At 31.6% G+C, this 18965-nt stretch overlaps 1 non-coding gene across 1 annotated transcript; it reads right to left on the minus strand.

Moving 5' to 3' along the window:
* Positions 1-954: 954 nt before the first annotated feature.
* TRNAG-CCC (transfer RNA glycine (anticodon CCC)) lies at positions 955-1025 on the minus strand. Its single transcript has one exon. It is a non-coding gene; the product is annotated as a tRNA-Gly (tRNA).
* Between the last annotated feature and the right edge of the window lie 17940 nt (positions 1026-18965).

The following is an 18965-nucleotide window of genomic DNA, read 5'->3' on the forward strand; positions in this document are numbered from 1 at the left end:
AGTGCGTGCACAAAAAAAAAAAAAAAAAATGATGAAAAGCCTAATACAAAAATCACCCACCCAAAAAGGAAAAGCCTAAAATAGGTTAATTTCGCTTTTATTTCTAAATTATTGTTATTTATTTTGCTATTTCCATTTCATTTTGTTACAAATATACTATTTTCTTTATACATAGAAGGGAGTATATTTAGAATAAAATGAAGTACGGATAGTGGCTCTCTTTATTTTTTATTTCATTCTAACCTATCAATTTCATAATTTAATTCGTAGCATTTTTTTTTTTTTCATAAGATTCAATGGAGTAAAATTCATCACGATTAGTACCTAACTTAATAGGCAAAAATATTAGTTTTATAATTCTTATGATTCACTCGTTTTTTTCTCCACTTCTCATTTCAAAATAATAAATAAATAATTAAAATTGAATGTTTGCTTGGTTTGAATTGTTCAATTTTTCATGACCATTTTGCCCATCAAATTAAATTATAAAAGAGAGTTTAATGAGATTGTTTGGATGTTTAAAAAGTCCAATTTTTTATTTTTTATTTTTTCTAAATAAGTAAATAGATCAAAAACATGTTTGTCATCAAGTAAAAAAAAATCAAAATAATTAATTAAAAATGAATGTTTGCTTGGTTTAAATTGTTCGATTTTTTTATGACAGTTTTGCCCATCAAATTAAATTATAAAAGAGAGTTTTATGAGATTGTTTGGATGTTTAAAAAGTCCTGTTTTTTATTTTTATTTTTTTGCTAAATAAGTAAACAAATCAAAAGCATGTTTGTCATCAAGTAAAAAAAAGCAAAAATTCAATCAGCATCAGTTTTTTATATTCTACAAAGTAAAAAAGTAAAAGTCATTATATTATTATTCGAACAAATCAATTTTTTGAAATTATACCAATCAAAAAACAAAACAAAAGAAAACCTTGTAATTTCCACAAAGTATCAATGATGCGCATCCAGGGAATCGAACCCTGGTCAGTACCGTGGGAGGGTACTATGATACCACTACACCAGATGCGCTTACGGTGATGGCGTTTATCACAAGTTTAACATACTCAAAACTTATAAATTGAAAAACAAACGTTCCGTTTGGTAAGCAATTTGAATTGTAATTCCACCCATTAATTTGAGTGTATTGTTTTGTTTTGAGCTTTCAAATCATAATTCTATATCTATTTCTCAAAACTCAATTCAAATCAATATTTTAATTTTGTTAAGATTTTAAATATTTAAATATGTTACGATTTTTTTAATTTTTTGAATATTTTTAAATATTTTATAAAAATAAATTCAAACTCTATTTTATAAAAATATTTTTAAATATTTTAATTTTTTGTTATGTATTTGGTTACGATTTGAGTGTAGAGTTGTGAAAGTAGTATGGAGTTTCGAGTTATGTATTTGGTTATGAGTTTTAAAAATAATTTCTTAATTGAGTTTTGTTTTATATGTTTGGTTACGATTTGAGTGTACAGTTGTTTTTAAATTTAAAATATTAACATTTTAAATTATTTAAATTTTTTGAATATTTAAATTATTTAAATTTGTACGATTTAATTTTTTTGAATATTTATTTTAATTTTTTACTTATTAAATTTTTTAGATTATATAAATTATTTAAATATTTATGATTTAAATTTTTTGAATATTTATTTTGAAAAAAAAAATTATTTCCTTTGTAGTATTTTCAATTAAAAAATTGATTAATATTATTTTCTGTTAATAATAAATTTTTTTAATTAAATTTTAAAAAGAGTTTAGTAATGAGTGTTGATCAGAATTTTCAATAGTGTAAAAATAGTGTGCTTTGTTATGAGTTATAACAATTTGAATTAAGTTTTAAAAACTTTTTCCAAAACTCATAACCAAGCAAATTTTCTTACTTTACATGTCAAATCAAACTTTCAAAACTTAATTTCACATTCAATTCAACACTCTATTCAAAACCATAACCAAACAAATTTTCTACACTTAAATTATAATTCTACAACTCACAAACTCAAAATACAACTCATACTCTCAAATCATATTTACAAAACTCTGCCAAACACAACCAGAAAATTTATCAGTATCCCAAACTTTGAGCTACTTTTTGGCAAACACTTTTTTTAATTGATTTTTTTGAATTGAGACTTTTTTTAATTTGAGACTAAAAAGTTTGTTTGAGTTATTTTTTTAACTTTGTGAGATAAAAAATAAAATGATTATAATTTTAATGTGATATTTTATTTAATTAATTTATTTAACTACTTTTTTTTTTAAAGTATAATTTATTTAACTTATTTTATCTTTTGCGCTTATTTAGGCAAAAAAAAAAAAAAAGAGTCCTAAGCAAAGAAGCCTTTTATCTTCATTGATTTTTATAAGTATTCAAATTATATTCACAAAATCTTTTCTTTTACAAATCATAAATGGAAGCTCAAGGTACAAAAATTTGAGTTTGCAAGCTACAAATGCATAGGTATTTTCAAAATATTTCAAGCTGTGTAATATAGAGGGAATAGAAAAAGAGAGAGGGAGGGAAGCGACGATAGTTTGTTAGGAGAGAGAGAGAGAATTGATTTCAAAAATGAAAATAAGTGACAATAGGGTTTTGGGAGAGTAATTATGTAATTTAGTGGTTAATTAGAGGGATAATATTCAGCTTGTTTAGTTTGAGTTTCATGAATTCACTTTTCAGAAAATAAAAAAAAAAAAATTATTTTTCATAATTTTTTTTTGTTTTCACTGAATTTTTTTAATACTTTAAGCAATTTTTAAAATTTTTAGATATACGTAATATAAATACAATTAAAAAGTATAATATTTGTAGGGGAAAAATTTACTAAATATAAAAAAAAATATCAGTATATTTTTCGTATTATTGTGTATTTATTAATTTTTAAAAATATTTTACTTTTTATATAAGGTGTATATTAAAAAAAGTTAAAAAATACTTAAAATTTTAAAAATATTCACAAAAAATAAAAAATTAAATTTTTAAAAAATTAAATTAAAAAAGCTGAAACTAAATAAATTTTGGCTTCAAAAAAAAATTAACTTTTATTGTTTTTGTTGAGGGGAGGTTAAGTAATCATTTTTTTTTGAAAATTTTTTATTTATTTATTTATTATTTTTATAATTGAAACCCCCCCCCCCCAAAAAAAAAAAGGAATTTTTTATTTAAAAAAAAAATCATTTTACTTTCTTGAATTTTTTTCATTTTACTTTAAATTTTGCTTAACAAATCCAAAGTACATGACTTATCTAAATTAAAAGCAAAATCTTACAAAATAATTTGTGCCATATAATTGAAGACTAGACATTGTGTTGAAGTGGCTTTGTTGCAAATAATTTGTGCCATATAATTGAAGAATATATATATATATATTCATTGAAATTTTGCCTCTACAATAAGATCACTGGCTGTTTTAATTATAATTTATACTTTCATTTCTGTTGCCTATATATTTTGTACAAACCTATCACGGCCTGACACGTGGATCATAAGGGGCAATTTGGGGAATCAGCAAGGGTCTCCAATCATCAACAGACAAGTGGCAATTTTATAGCAGTGGTAATGGATCCGCGAGACATGAGAGCAATCAAGAAACCCAAGGTGACGTAACCAGACAATTGCTTACAATTTAAATTCAAATTCAGGAGGGAAGCCTAATCATAGAGTGGAATAATGGAAACAAACTATTCAAAGCCATACTCAGTGATCATGGGGATCACTTTGATAGTTATCATCTACTTCGGCAATTATTAACCACTTCGACAGTTATCTTCAGAGCCTATAAATAAAGCAGGATGCTGATAATGCAGAGACCCTATGATCAAATCCAGAAACCAGTTATTTACTTTATAATTTTACAGTCCTTTAAATTCCAGTATTTTACTTTCTTGTACTGCACTTCAAATATCTAGGAGTAGTTCTAAATTAGTCCATTACTGTAATTCCCTTCAAAACTGTGAAAGTGTGAAGGTACAATTGTAAACTCTTGTTTACTTAATGAAGTTTGATTTATAATACTGTTTTTTCCTTGTTTCTTTTACTTCGAAGCTGTAATTCACTAAGGCTAAAAGAATTTTGAAGCAATCGTCTGACTAATTGGTTGGCATTTATTAATCTTTGTAATGACTTATTGATTCTTGTTGGCACGCTCAAATTACATTTCTAACTTTCAAAAGCCAAAAAAACTATATTTTTGGCACGCCTAGTGGGACAACAAGTATAAGAAATGAAAAATGAATTGGATCCGTCTATTCTAAATAGCATAGATTAAATCTTTTACCATAAACAAAAAATTTTGGATCTTCAATAAGAGACCAATTTTTTTGATGAAATAAACTTTCATCCCTTACAATATTATTTGGTAGAAGAAAAAAAATATCATTTAATTGGAGAAATTTATCAACTTGATATGAAAATTCGCTAATTGAATGATGAGTTGTCAACTCTTACTACCAAGTCTTTAACTGAGGCTTTAATGGCCAAAATTGGTGAATTTTTTCAGAATTTTTCAATGGTTGAAAATAACAAAAGCAAATAGTTGATTTCATCAATGGCTCGGGGGTCAAAAAACTCATTTTTAAAAAGTCAACTTATGAAAATAACATGGCTAAAAAGCATGTTGTTAAGCCAAGCATGGTCAAAAATAATGTTCCATATACGACTCAGAGGGTTGAAAAACCCATTATTAGAGAGTCAAACCATGGACATAAGATGTCTATAAAAGATTTTCATAAGCCATTAATGGCTAAAATGGACAACCCATTAAGCCAAAAAATTATGAAATTCACATGGAGGATTTTCTTAAACTCGTATGGAGAATTAGAAATGAGTGTATTCGGGAATGGGTGTGAGTCGTACCGATAAAAAATAAGTTGAGAGAGAATCAATCGAGATGGTTCGGCGATATTCAACAGAAACCAATAGAGGCAATAGTGAAAAAATGTGATGCAGTGACAATTAGATGGAAGTGTTAGGGGACCGGGTAGGCCTAGATTAACGTTGGCTAGTATTGTAAATAGAAACATGAATCTACTTAATTTAACTAACGAAATGACCTTTGATAGAACTACGTGGAGAAGAAAGATTCATGTAGTCGATCACATTTGATCGGACTTAAGGCTTGGTTTGGTTTGGTTTATTAATGGCTAAAATGGAACAACCCATTAGACCAAGAAATGATAAAACTCACATGGAGGATTTTCATAATCCATTAATAGATAAAATAGAAAAACAACCCCATTTGTCAATGAATGATGAAATTTATTTGGCTAAAGAACATATTCTCAAGCAAAACATGGCTAAGAATGATAAACAATTTAATGTTCAAGAATCTGAATTTTTTGAAATTATTCAAAATATCAAGTTGTTTGAATTTTTAAGGTCATCTTGTACTATGATTCTTGGTATTCCAAATCCTTTTTTGGATTTGTGGTTCACATCAAAATTTAATTTTGATGAAATGGCTAATAAAACAATCATCTTTAAAAATTGTTTTGATGAATTTGATGCACTAAAGAACAACTTAGCCATTGGAAATGCTGAACTTGGTTAGGAAAATCTATGCATTTAAATTAGTAGTTAGGAATGACTTATCTTTTCAAATTGATGGCCATTTTATTTTTTATTTTTTTTAAAGCACAAAAAGCACAAAATAATGATACTATGCGTGCTTCGATTGCAATCAAACAATGGCTTTTGCATTCAACCGACAAAATTGTGAACATTTGGTACTATTATATCATTCGAAGTACTTTGTTGACATTATCTGAAACACTTTGTTACTTAGATAAGTTGTGTGCTTGGTTCGACCCTTCAAAAATTCAAGTAAACATCATTTTTAATGGCCGCAGAGGGTTAATGTTGGCACCATAAATCTACAATTTTATTATTTATTATTTATATAATTGCAAAACATGTGGCACCTTCCTACTCATTTAGAGGTTATGAGAAGTTATGAAAAATGGAAAGATGATGGAGAACATGGAGCATAAAGTGGAGGTTGAAGGAAGTTATGGAAGATCATGGTGAATGAAATAGATGAGGTAGAAGAATGGATAGTTTTAGTAGTTTTTTTTTTACAAATATTTGCTGATAAATAGTCATTCATGCTTACATTGTAAAAAAATCTAACTAAAATGAAAAACAATTGATTTCTATTTTTCTTGTCATTTTCCTTATCTTAGAGCATCTCCAACCATTGTGGCTATAATGCTATTGCTATTGCTATAATTTGGCAATGAATAGTACTATTTAACCAAATTATAGCAATGGTGCTCCAATGGTCATTTGCTATTTTGGCAAATATCAACCAACTTTCTCTCTAAGCTTGTAGGTGTTGTTTGGATATAGGTTTTTTTGTGATTTTATTTTTGTTTATTTTTTGTCTTTTGTGACATATTTTTACCTGTTTGTAAAAAAAATTATATATTTATATTATTCCCAACTAGACAAATATAAAAAATAAAAAATTTTGAAAAATTGAAAAAAAAAATTAAATATAATTCAGCCAACCAAAAAACATATCATTACATATTTAATAATTTTTTTAACTACACATAAAAAATAAAAAATCACGAATTACCCACAAACAATCATCCATCATTCATTCACCAACAACCAATCACCAACAACTATCCATTATTAACCCAGCATTCATTCACTAACAACTATCCACCTAACAATCACCCATTATTCATCCACTTACCCAGCAACAACCATTATTCATCCACCTACCCAACAATCATTCATTATTCACCCACCCACAATTTTCTCTATAAACATAACACAAGGTTTTCTACAATTTTCATATTCACCCACTCACCCATCCACTTACAATGAACAATTTGACTAAAGCCATATTGAATGGAGATTTTGATGAATCTTCATCACTTGATGATGATATCATCATGATGCAATTGTTCACAGCGCAACAACAAAGAATACAAACATTAAGCCTAAACCAACAAACTAGACGTGTTGGTTCCATAAGTGGTCGTCGATACATTAATCGTGAGAGGATCAAAGGTGATGAACAAATTTATAGAGATTATTTTGCAGATAATCCTGTCTATCTAGAAGAATACTTCCGAGGACGTTTTCGAATGAGGCGGTCATTGTTTGTTAGTATCTTACATGATATTCAACAAGTAAATGAGTACTTCATCCAAACCCGTGATACCACTAGTGCTCCTGAATTATCCGGTGTACGGAAGATGATTGCAGTACTTTGGATCTTGCAATACGGTGTGCCTGCCTGCTGATGCTGTAGATGAGTACATTAGAATCGACAAAAGTACTACAATTGCAGCCTTGAATTTTTTTACCAGATCAATTGTTGCTACCTATGAAGCTGTTTACTTAAGATCCCCAAATGAAGCAAATGTCGCCAGATTATTGCAAGAGGGAGAGCAACGCGGGTTTCCTAGAATGTTAGGGAGTTTGGATTGTATGCACTAGCATTGGGATAAATGTCCAACTGTCCAAGCCGATGCTTACACTAGACACTACCACAAACTAACAGTTGTACTCGAGACAGTTGTCTCCTACGACTTGTGGATTTGGCATGCTTTCTTTGGCATGCCTGGCTCTCTAAATGATATTACTGTTCTAGACAAGTCGCCTTTATTTGTTGAATTAACTAGAGGACATGCCTCTGCTACCAACTACACCATTAATAATCATACGTACGCCATGAGGTATTATCTTACTGATGGTACCTATCCTCGTTGGACAACAATTGTGAAAACAATATCTCAACCTTAATGCGCAAAGAGACAACTATTTGCGAGGATGTAGGAGGCATGTCGGAAGGATGTCGAAAGGGCATTTGGAGTGCTCTAAGCATGATTTAATATTGTCAGAGTTCTAGCTAGAGGTTGAAGTGATGAGGATCTGTACTACATCATGAAGACGTGCATTATTTTGCACAATATGATTATTGAAAACGAGTGTGATATTCCAGAAAATGAACATAGTGCAGTACAACTTGAGACTGATACCAGTAATACCCGTTGTCAAGTGTCACGCAATCCGAATGAGGAGTATGCTTAACTTATATTGAATTGGCAGAGGATTAGATCTACTGAAACCCATAATGCAATTCATAATGATCTAATTGAACACTTGTGGTCCCGAGCTAGAAAGTTAGATTAAGTTTGTATTTTATCTTTTTAATGATAGTTAATGTCATTTAATGTCAGTTAATGTCTTTTTATTATAATAACATTATCTTCATTTAATGTCCTTTTATTTTATCTTTTTTATTGCCTTCAGTCGAAAAAATATATTTATTTTTTTGCATTATACTTTATTGAAAAATTTCATTACATTGTGAAAATACTAAATACTCAAAAATATAAAAAATGACATTGCAAATAAAGACTAACAATTACATCAAAAATTAAATGACATTACAAAATTTAAAAATACATTATCCCGTAATTATTCATCAGGATGTATGAGAAATAAAAATTTGCGATGCTTACATTTGAGGACCACTTGGCGAAAATCTCATTTTTTCGCATTGTGTAATACGCTTTCATCTAAGGGTCCAAATGAGAAATGTCCGTAGTCATAATTTTGTGTTATTCTTTTTTTATCTCAAAGTCATGTCTTTTCATCTCAAGTTATTTGATCTCCTGCAATGCTTGAATCATTTTTTCTCCTCTTTCCTCTTTTTTCTTTTCTTTCTCAGTAATGTATTGGTTAAATGTCTCCAATTGTATGCTCATTTTATGGACTTCGGTTTCAACGACTTGATTTCTTCGAAATAACTCTTTTGCAGCTTTCCTACCCATAGGCCTTTTACCCCTTGCAGAGACATTGCCCTCACCAACAGTTGAATTGTTACCAATACTTGGACTGTTATCGTCTTCAAGAGAAATGCAGTTATCTATAGGGGAATCAGGGGCTGAATTAGGGATAAGCGCTGTATGCATCCTTGACTTTACCCTATTCATAGGAGCTACATCTTGCCACCTGATATTGTCTTGCAAGATTGGCCAACAATGTTCAAAAGCAAAATGTTTGTTTTCATCTTGATGGTATAACAGATTTGCTTGAAGCATCTGTATCAAAAAAATTGAAACATTATTTAATTAGTTAATTTTTATACGATACCAGGATAAGAAACTAAACATAATAACTGAAGATGAAAACTTACTATATCAACTTGAGAAATCCCACTTGGGCGAAGATTTTCGACTTGCGCTAAATACCCCTGAAATTTGTTACAACATTTCATGATTATATCCCATCGAGATTGAATAGACACTTTGTGTTCTAGACTGATAATTCTGAAGCAAGCAATAATTTTCGTAAATTCTCCCCTAAAAGTGAGCATATGATTGCGAATTGCCAACAATTGAGTCTTCCAAAATGTGACACCAAGATTTACAAATTGCCATATCTTCTTCAACGGTGAATGATTTTTCTCTCTTTGTTTTTGATGAACCTTCCATAGTGATTGGATAAAAAAACTAAAAAGAAAATAATTTAGAGGTTTGCTATGAAATCAAATTTAGAGAAGAGCGGAGAAAATAAAAAATAAATCCAAATATTTGTGTGAAATAAAATTGACATGGAGGGTTTCAATTTATAGAAATTTAAAATATTACCGTTTGGGAGAAATAGCCGTTGTAAAAAAAAATTAATTTGTTTTTTTTCAAAAAAAAAAACAAACAGAGCACAATGGCTCTTTTATACACAATCAGACCATCTCCACGGTCTACGTATAAACCATCAATGGTTGATATGTACTATCTAGAATAATCCACCCTCATCCTTTCGACCGATATGCACTGTCTTCGTCTCCCTCTCTCTCTGTTTTCACTTTGTCTTCCCTCTTACTCTCTCACTCTGTCTTCCTCTCTTTCACTCTGCCTTCCCCTTCTGTCTGTTTTCACTCTTTCTCTCATTCTCTCTGTCTTCTCTCTCCTCAAACCAGTCCATTCTCCTCCTCCATGATTGAAACGTCTCTCTCTCTCTCTCTTTCTCTCTACCTATGAAGCTATTTTCATTATCTGTCTCACTCTCTTGCTGTCGTTCATCATCCAAACGTCTCTGTCTGTCTGTGTCTGAGCGTCTCTGTCCTTGAGCTCAAGTTTTCACCAATCTCTTTACTCTCTGATCTTTTTACTCTCCGATCTCTCTCTCGCTCTCTCTCTCTCCTTGGTCCCAAGTCTTCACCTCTAGACAATCGGCCCCCATTTCATCTCTCTCTCTCTATCTATATATATATATATATCTAGTACGATCTCCATCTATATACATACTTATATATATATGCTTTGATTTTTTTTTCTTTAATTTTTTGGTTGTTGATGTGGATCTGAGGTGATCGCGATTTTTGAAACTCAAATCTGGCGATGGATTCAAACCGGATCTTCAAAAAACTCAAGCATCTCCAGAGGGATCTTCAAAGAACACAATCTGGTATGTTTGCTATAATTTTCTTAATTATTTATTTTGATTTTTTGTTTAATTTTTATTCAACCATCTATTTTTGTTCAATCTGGTATGTTTATCCATTAATTTTATTTTTGTCTATCTGATTTGGTTTGGTTTATTGTAAATACATACTGATGATGCAGTTCGTCCTAGGTGGATGGGTCGGGCTGGTCCAAGCTCTTCAAGTTCCGTTCCAGGCGGATGGTTCCACCAGATGACCTGCAAGTAAGTCCAAAGGGGAACGGGGTAGTCCCCCAGTGAACCCTCCGGCGAGCAAATCAGTAGTGGAAGAAAGAAAAGTATAGAGAGAGAGAGAGAAAGAAAAGCTTAACCTTCCTCTTGTGTTCGATTCTTGCTTATATCCTTTGGTAATCATTTCACTGTCCCTTACGACGTGCCCCCTTCCGCCGAAAGCCTGTGCCGTAGCTTACCTTGTTCAGGGTGAGGGGGCTTCCGACGGGGAGGTATTGTCGTAATAAATGCTGTGATGGGCTGCATTAATGGTGATGTGTTGTGGCAATAACTCTGCAGATCTTTGTCTGCTGATGTGGCCTGTGTTTCACTTGCCATGTGCCCGAATGTCATTGGCCCTCCATGCCCAGATGGCCTCCAGCTGTCCTGGGCTTTGCCAACCGGGTTATGCTATGGGTCCCAAGCGATGGGTTTGGGGTTGTTTGCTGTGGGCTGTAAGCCTTATGGGCCTATCCATGTCACATACCATCTGATTTGGATTGACTGAATTGGTGATAAATGATTAAAATAAATAAATAAATAAAATTAAGAGAAACCAAATTTGGGTAGTCAAATTCATTCTGAACTTTGTTAATTCGACAACAAAATAGAAAATTGGGTTTGATTCTGAATATTTTGGGTTCCCTACTATTTCAATTCTGTTTTTTTGAACTAAATTTGGTGCTAAATTTCTGTTGATATTTGCTGATCTGGCAAGCTTGGGAGCTACTATCCAACTTGCCAAATTTGAGAACAGATATGGAATTTGCTATAATTGGCAAGTAAAATAGCAGGCCATTGGAGATCTCTTTTTACCATTCCTGTCAAAATTTAGCTTTGGCAGGTTGAATAACAGCTCCATTGGAGATGCTCTTAGGAGTAGTTTGACATAAATTTATATTTCATGCACTTCTTTTTCAAAGTATAGGAGTAGAAGTGATTAATGGTTACTTTGATTGTTTACTCAATCACTCCGATTGTTTACTCAATCATTTTTCTCCGTCTCCCTCCTTCTTCTTTTCCTTACACTTGGAAATTTTGAAGTTCTCTTCGTTGAGGCAAAAGAACCGTCAACGCAATCCTTTGATAATGGGTTTGAATTTAATCTGTAAAGATTTTTTAATCCTTACTAGCACGCTCGCATTTATGATATTTTCTTTCGTAGGAAAAATAAACCAACAATTTCATTTAACAAAATACTGAGATTACAACACAGTGAATATAATGTTTTACAATTAAAATTGCTCGAACTGCATTAAAATTTGTTGAGACATAATAGTTAAAAATTTTGGACTCGATTCAAGTTGCATAATTTTAATATTTTGTTTTTCTCTCTCTTTATTAATTGATATGTCATTACTATTATTATTATTCAAAATAATATTTAGACAAATTTTGGAAAAAAAATAATAATAAAAGGCGGGTTATTAGTTTTCAGTTTTCAAAAGTAATAATTTGAGTTTTCAATTCATATTTTTGTATTTTTAATTATTTTAATCAATTTTTTTAAATTTTTTGTTTAGATTCACTTAATTTTAATGTACTTAAAAAGTAAACAATCATTCAATACAAGAAAATACAATATATATATATATATATATATATATATATATATATATTTGTATTTGATGAATTTTAATTATTTTTTTTATAAATATTATACTTTTTAAGCATATTTAGATTGTGTATCTAAAAAATAAAAAATTTGCATAAAATATTAAAAAAATCATTAAAAATATATATATGAAAAATAAAAATCTCAATTTTCTAAAAAATAGTCTTAGTTAGTGTTTGGTTTGATTTTTAAAATATGATTTGGATGAAAAAACTACAAAGTTTGTTTGGTTAACTATTTTTTAGGATAAATTATATATTATCCCCAATTGTTTGAGAAATTACATTATGTCTCATAATGTTTCTAATTTCATAACAAATATATTCTTTTATTAATAAATCATCAAGTTAATTAACAGTTTTTAATAATATTAAAATTGTATTTCAATTAATTTTATTATTGTATAGGTGAACACAGAAATTTCACATTTTCAATTAATTTTGGTAAATAAAAATTTTTGACAGAAAGGTATTTGTAATTTTTCAAACCACAAGAGGCAATTCGTATTTTAAACAAACCTCAGGGGTGTATTTATAATTTACCCTAATTTTTAAATGGATAGGCTTGTCTCCCGTCCACTGTTGGGTCCGTGGGATCCATCAATGGTTTTGTTTCGATAAGTTGAACCGTTTAATGTGTATAGCTTGTTGAGTACTTTATTCCTGTAAAGGCTTGTCTCCCGTCCACTGTTGGGTCCGTGGGATCCATCAATGGTTTTGTTTCGATAAGTTGAACCGTTTAATGTGTATAGCTTGTTGAGTACTTTATTCCTGTAAAAAATCAAGTTGATCGGATATTGATAGCTAGTTGATCGGATATTGATAGCTACTTAATCGGATTAGATTTTTGTCAAGAATTTATTTTAAAACTTGTATTTACTGTTGATAGAAATATAATGCGATCAAGTAGCTATCAATATCTGACCAATTTGAGTTTTTACAAGGATAAAATACTTGACGAGTTCTACATATTGAATGGTTCGGATTATCAAAATAGAATTCGTATGGGTCCAACAACTCGCTTTAATTTGATCTCAGACTGAAGAGAAGCTCGATCCTTTTTAAAATACAACTCAAAACGTAATTTCCCCTCTCATTTCTCATTCTCCCTTTTCTTTTTCTTTTTTTTTTAAAACTATCAATAAATCAATCAATTAATCACTTTTTATCTATTCTTTCTCATTCTCTCACATTGTACATATCAATTGATTAAATTCTTTTTCACACCTATCTATTCAACTATAATAAAAAAAAATTTATAAATCATCCAAAAATTATTTTCAAAACTCATAATTGTGACGCCCCAATTTTTTTTTTAAATATCAAGGGAAATTAAATAAACAAAATGACTTAATAAACTAAAAAGTTGACATCTTAATAGGTTAATCCAACTCTCATACATAACCAAACGTCCAAATAACAATAGATAAAAACTTAAAATTATCCAAATACAACATCAAATGAAATTATAAAGTCCTTAATAGCTATTATATAAAATAATATAATTCATTCGGCTCTACTCGGGGTTTCAGGTCAGCCAAGGCTCTACGTTAGCGTCGACTCCATTTCAACTTCAATTATTTTCTCGCCAAGACCTGGCATAAAACGCCAGGGCAACAAAAATATATGCCATGAGTTTTGCAACACAGTAAGAAAACATAACCAACCTACCATTCTTTTTAAGAGAAAAATAATGAGATTATAAACATGAGATAACAATATAATTGTAAGCATAAATTACAACTATTAAAATAATTTTAATAAATTAGGTGACACTCGAAATCTCACCAAAGAGATTTAACTTACCAACCACTAAGCATGACAACGGTTAATTTAAAACCCTCCCATGGTCAAATATTCAAGTGTTACCAACCGTAACTACCAGGGATGCCCACGTCCGGAGTGATATACCCAAGTAGTGGCATCCGTGGTCTGCCCCAAAGAAACGGTCTGCCAGGGGTACGTAACCTCCCTGTGTGCCATCGGCACATCCACCCTTATTCCAAAACTAAATACTGAAAAGGGTTCAAATAAGTCCCGTGCCATCTTAGAGTTTCGCAACACAATTTACGTGAGAATTCTCAAAACCAGGGCTCACCCTCAACAATCGGTATTAACCGTCAATCCCTTGATTTCATACACTCTTTAAAATCAGGACTCACCCTGAACAATCGGTATTAACCGTCAACCCTTAATTTCGTACACTCTTTAAAACCAAGACTTACTCTGAACAACTGGTATTAACCGTTAATTATTTCAGTTAATTTTGATATTACTCACAAATAATTCTAAATTTTAATCACAATTGATATTATACCAACTCATTAAAATTCCCAACATAAAATATTACACATGTCACACAATAATAAATAAATGTACAGCATTTAAATAAACAATTTATTTAAACCATGGTATGAAATAATAATTTAGATACAGAGAAAATAAACCAAAGTCACACACGTGCATGGATCTTTAATTTACAAGATTAGACTACCACAATATTAAATAAACCACAATACACCCATACATGGATTACTAATTTACTATATTTGATGAATTGGACCAACACAATAACTGATTTTTATCCGAATAAATAATTGAAATCATGGTCTTAAACCTGTCTAGAAATTTTCAGGTTATACCTTAGGTAATAAAAATTATAAATAAATTATTTATACAGTTCTAAAATTCGTGAAAATGTACAGAATATTCAATAAATATGTTTGGGTCATTTTTCAGAAATAAATTCCAAAAAATAAGTTATAAATAATTCTGTAAAATTCCCAAAAATTTTATGACACAGATTTATCACATTTTCTTAAATTAATTCCATACTTCAATTTATAAATCAGATCCACAATCCAAAATTTAGTATGAAATTAGACTTCTCAAATTTCATATTTTAGTTAGAAATTATCAGATTTGGCTTAATATAGAATTTTTAATAAGCTTTTAAACATATACTAAAATTTATCTTACAGTAGCAGATTTAATTATAAATTTGTATAAATTCGTACCAAGCTCAATAATTGTTAAGAAAATTCCTGGATGAACTAGACATCATTCTCAACAATTTTGTAGAAGAAATCATTTCAAAATTTTGAGCATAAAATTGTCTAAAAATTCGTACAAGTTTCTGGCAGATTGAAGAGTTATATAATCAAACCAAATAAAATCTTTAATCATCTCTTTAATGGCACAAACTACACATGCAAGTCTAAATCCAAGATTATATCATGATTTTAAGGCTACTAATAAAAAAATGACCTTCAAATATTTAACATACCAATCACAAATTTACATACAACTATAAACAAAATTTTATCTAAAGTTTTAGCTAGGTTAACATATGAACACAAATCTAAAAATTTAACAATTAAAAAGAATGAGACGGTTATGAGAGTTTTCTTACTATGTTAGGTTGTTAACGATTTATCGTCCGAATTTGATTTATGATTCTGATCGTAAGATATGATCGTCCTGGCTCCATGATCGTCTTGCTGAAATTTCACATCAATCGGACGCGATCTCACCGTGATCTGCCATTGGATTCTCTTAGAACTTTTAGTTGTTGATCATTATCTTAGACTCAGAATTTGCAAGATCTAACCCCAAAAATGAATTCTACACGTCGAAAAACCTAAGGGTGGTCATCTCCAAAGTCATAGGACCACTCGATTAACCTAAAGGTACTAGGGTGCACCGTAGCACCATGGGCCGAGAAACACTGGATAAAATTTAAGCTCATCTTCTCCAACCGCCATAGCATGCACCAACAGAAGATCCAGAATTTTAGTTTCAATGTCACCAGTTCAAATGCTTGTATCTTTTTCATCGTAACTCTGTTTTTGTAACGCCCTCAAAATAATGACATTAAACCCAACAAAAGAGACATGCATTAATATGTAAAAGCTCCACATTCGTCCATTTATCAGAATTCCATTACATCAGTATTACATGTTAACAACAAAAGCAAATGCCCTATGGGCTTACAGCTTTCCAAGTTAACACTTGGTTACAACAAAAGAGTACTAACTCATACACATTAAGCCCTTGGCTTGAATATACATGCAATACATCAAAAGAACAAAATAACAAAAGTCCGCCTGCCTCTAGCCTCCCAAGCTACGTCCTTGGAGGTGGCATGCTACATGTACCTGAAAATGATATTCCCATATAGGGTGAGCCACAGCCCAGTAGAAATATACTAAACCAACCATGAACAATGACTAAAAGATTAGCAATTGATAGATGGCCAACACTGATACATTCACATAAATCACATATTTATGTCATACGACTTATGAGTTCAAGTTACCTTTCATTTTTTTTCCCTTTTTAACGGATAGGCATATAAGCACTAACCACATTCTCGACAGATATGTATAACAACAATATCCACATTCTCAGATAAGCAAATAAGCTATATCCACATTTTACAACAGATATGTATATCAACAATATCCACAGATAAGCATATAAGCTATATCCACACTTCACAAAGATAAGCATATGAGCTCTATCTTCACTTTACTAGATAAGCATATGAGCTGTATCTACGGAGTTCATCCCCTATCTTCTCCCAACACTATCCGGTTTAGAGGTACATCCCCTATCTTCCCCTAAACCGCGGAGTACATCCCCCATCTCCTCCTCTACACATAACGTATACAAACACATTGGTTCTATATACAATCACTCAATACATATAGTTAATATATTCTATCAACCGTCAAGTTCCATGACACATTCCATTGATTAGTTTCCGTTTGCCTAATCATCATGCATTGTCTACAACAATAACGACTATCCTCCACCGATAGCCCAAAGCAGTTATTTCTATACAGAAAATAAATGCACAATGGATATTCAATCAACATTTCATTTTCTCATTCCTCACAATTAATTCTCCCAATTAATTAAACAATGTAATTAGGTCAATTCCCATAATTAACATTTCAACCCTTAGGTCCCATTTTCATCAATGATTTAACATTTATTCCATTTCTCTATGCCAAACATGCATCTAGGTTTATTATGAATAAAACCCCAACTTTTGTAAAATAACACAAAAGCCCCAAACTTTTACCAAATCACCAAACCAACCCCAACATTTCAAAATACTAAAATTTAAAGACAAAACTCATAGAGAGGAGTAGGATATCCCTACCTCGAAGTTTAAGCCAAAAAGGAGATGAAGACTCGAAGATCAACGTGCTCCAAATCCAAACTTTTTCAGACTGATTCAAAGCTCTCTACGCCCTCTATCTTTTTAACAAAGGCCCTAGGCTAGATTCACACTCTAGGGAGATCAATTCTTAGAGAGAGTGTAAGTTTAGAGAGAGAGGGTCTCGGATATAGGGTTTGATCACAAAAGAAAGTGAAAAGTGATGTTCAAAATCGCTACTGTTCGCTGATATAAAACACGCTCGCTCGAGCGAAGCCTTTGCCGCTCGAGCGACCAGACACAGAAAACTCTCGCTCGAGCCAAGAAGTTCTCGCTCGAGCCAAAAACTCAAAAGTGCGCTCGAGCGAAGGAATACTCGCTCGAGCCAACAACTCAAACCCTCAGGTCTGCAACCAGACGCACGCTCGAGCGACAGACCTCTCGCTCGAGCGAAGAACAAACCAGACCGCTCGAGCCAGGAAAAGCTCGCTCGAGCCAAGAAATACAACTCTCAGGTCCAGAACCAGACGCCATCACTCGCTCGAGCGAAGCCACTCTGGCTCGACCCACCAGACACGAACTCAACTCTCGCTCGAGCGACCAACTCCTCGCTCGAGCGAAGGTCCAAAAATCTGGGCAGCAACACTAGGCTCCCAAACACAACCAACCTGAAACAAACCTGCCCAACACATCCTATAACTCAATATACAAAGTAAAAAGGATGCAAACTAGATAATAAACAACTACCAACATCCACGGACACATGTCCGGATCACTGTACAACAAGGGTAAACCCGGGATCGCTATAGTTTTATCTTATTTTTCTGTCATTGGATTCAACTCACGACCTAGTTTTTGGTTCACTATTCACACGCCTCGTTCCGTCTCTTTTTGCATGCCGTCGGATCTCCAAAATTTGACGAAAAATAAGATTATTTTCCTACCGTCTCGGACATTTTTTTCGAACCATCTTTCGGACTCCATAATTTTCTTAATTCTTAACGGTTTTACTTCATTCTTTCGCCAATCTTTTCAACTTACTTCGTACTTCATCTTACATGGCCTATTTGTCTCACTTCTTTCCAGAATGGATGGTTTTGGCATGCCGAAAGTAAGCCAAAAACCAACTTTTGAACTTCAAAATAAATTTCTCTAACTTTGTTTCTTTCTCCTCCATCTTCTTTCTTCTTCTCTTTCTTCACCTACAACACTTTGTGGATGGTGGTTGTAGATAATAATAGAAATAGGTGATGGTGGTGGTGGCGGTCCGACGGTGCACCAATGGTGGTGAAGTTCGGGGATTGATGGTTCGGATGGTGATAGTATGGGTTGAGGCCATGGCTATGGAGGTCGGGAGAGGAGGAAAAACATAGATAAGGAAGGAGAAAGAGAGTTTTGAGAATGAGAGGTGGAGGGAGAGGGAGAATCGAGAGGATCTCAATTTATGGGAAAGATGAGGAAGAGTAATTGAAAAGAAATTAAAAGAAAGGATAAAAGGAATGGA

The sequence above is a fragment of the Camellia sinensis genome, chromosome 7 (assembly GCF_055761805.1).
Source record: "Camellia sinensis isolate YWXY chromosome 7, ASM5576180v1, whole genome shotgun sequence".
In the NCBI taxonomy this organism is placed as follows: Eukaryota; Viridiplantae; Streptophyta; class Magnoliopsida; order Ericales; family Theaceae; genus Camellia; species Camellia sinensis.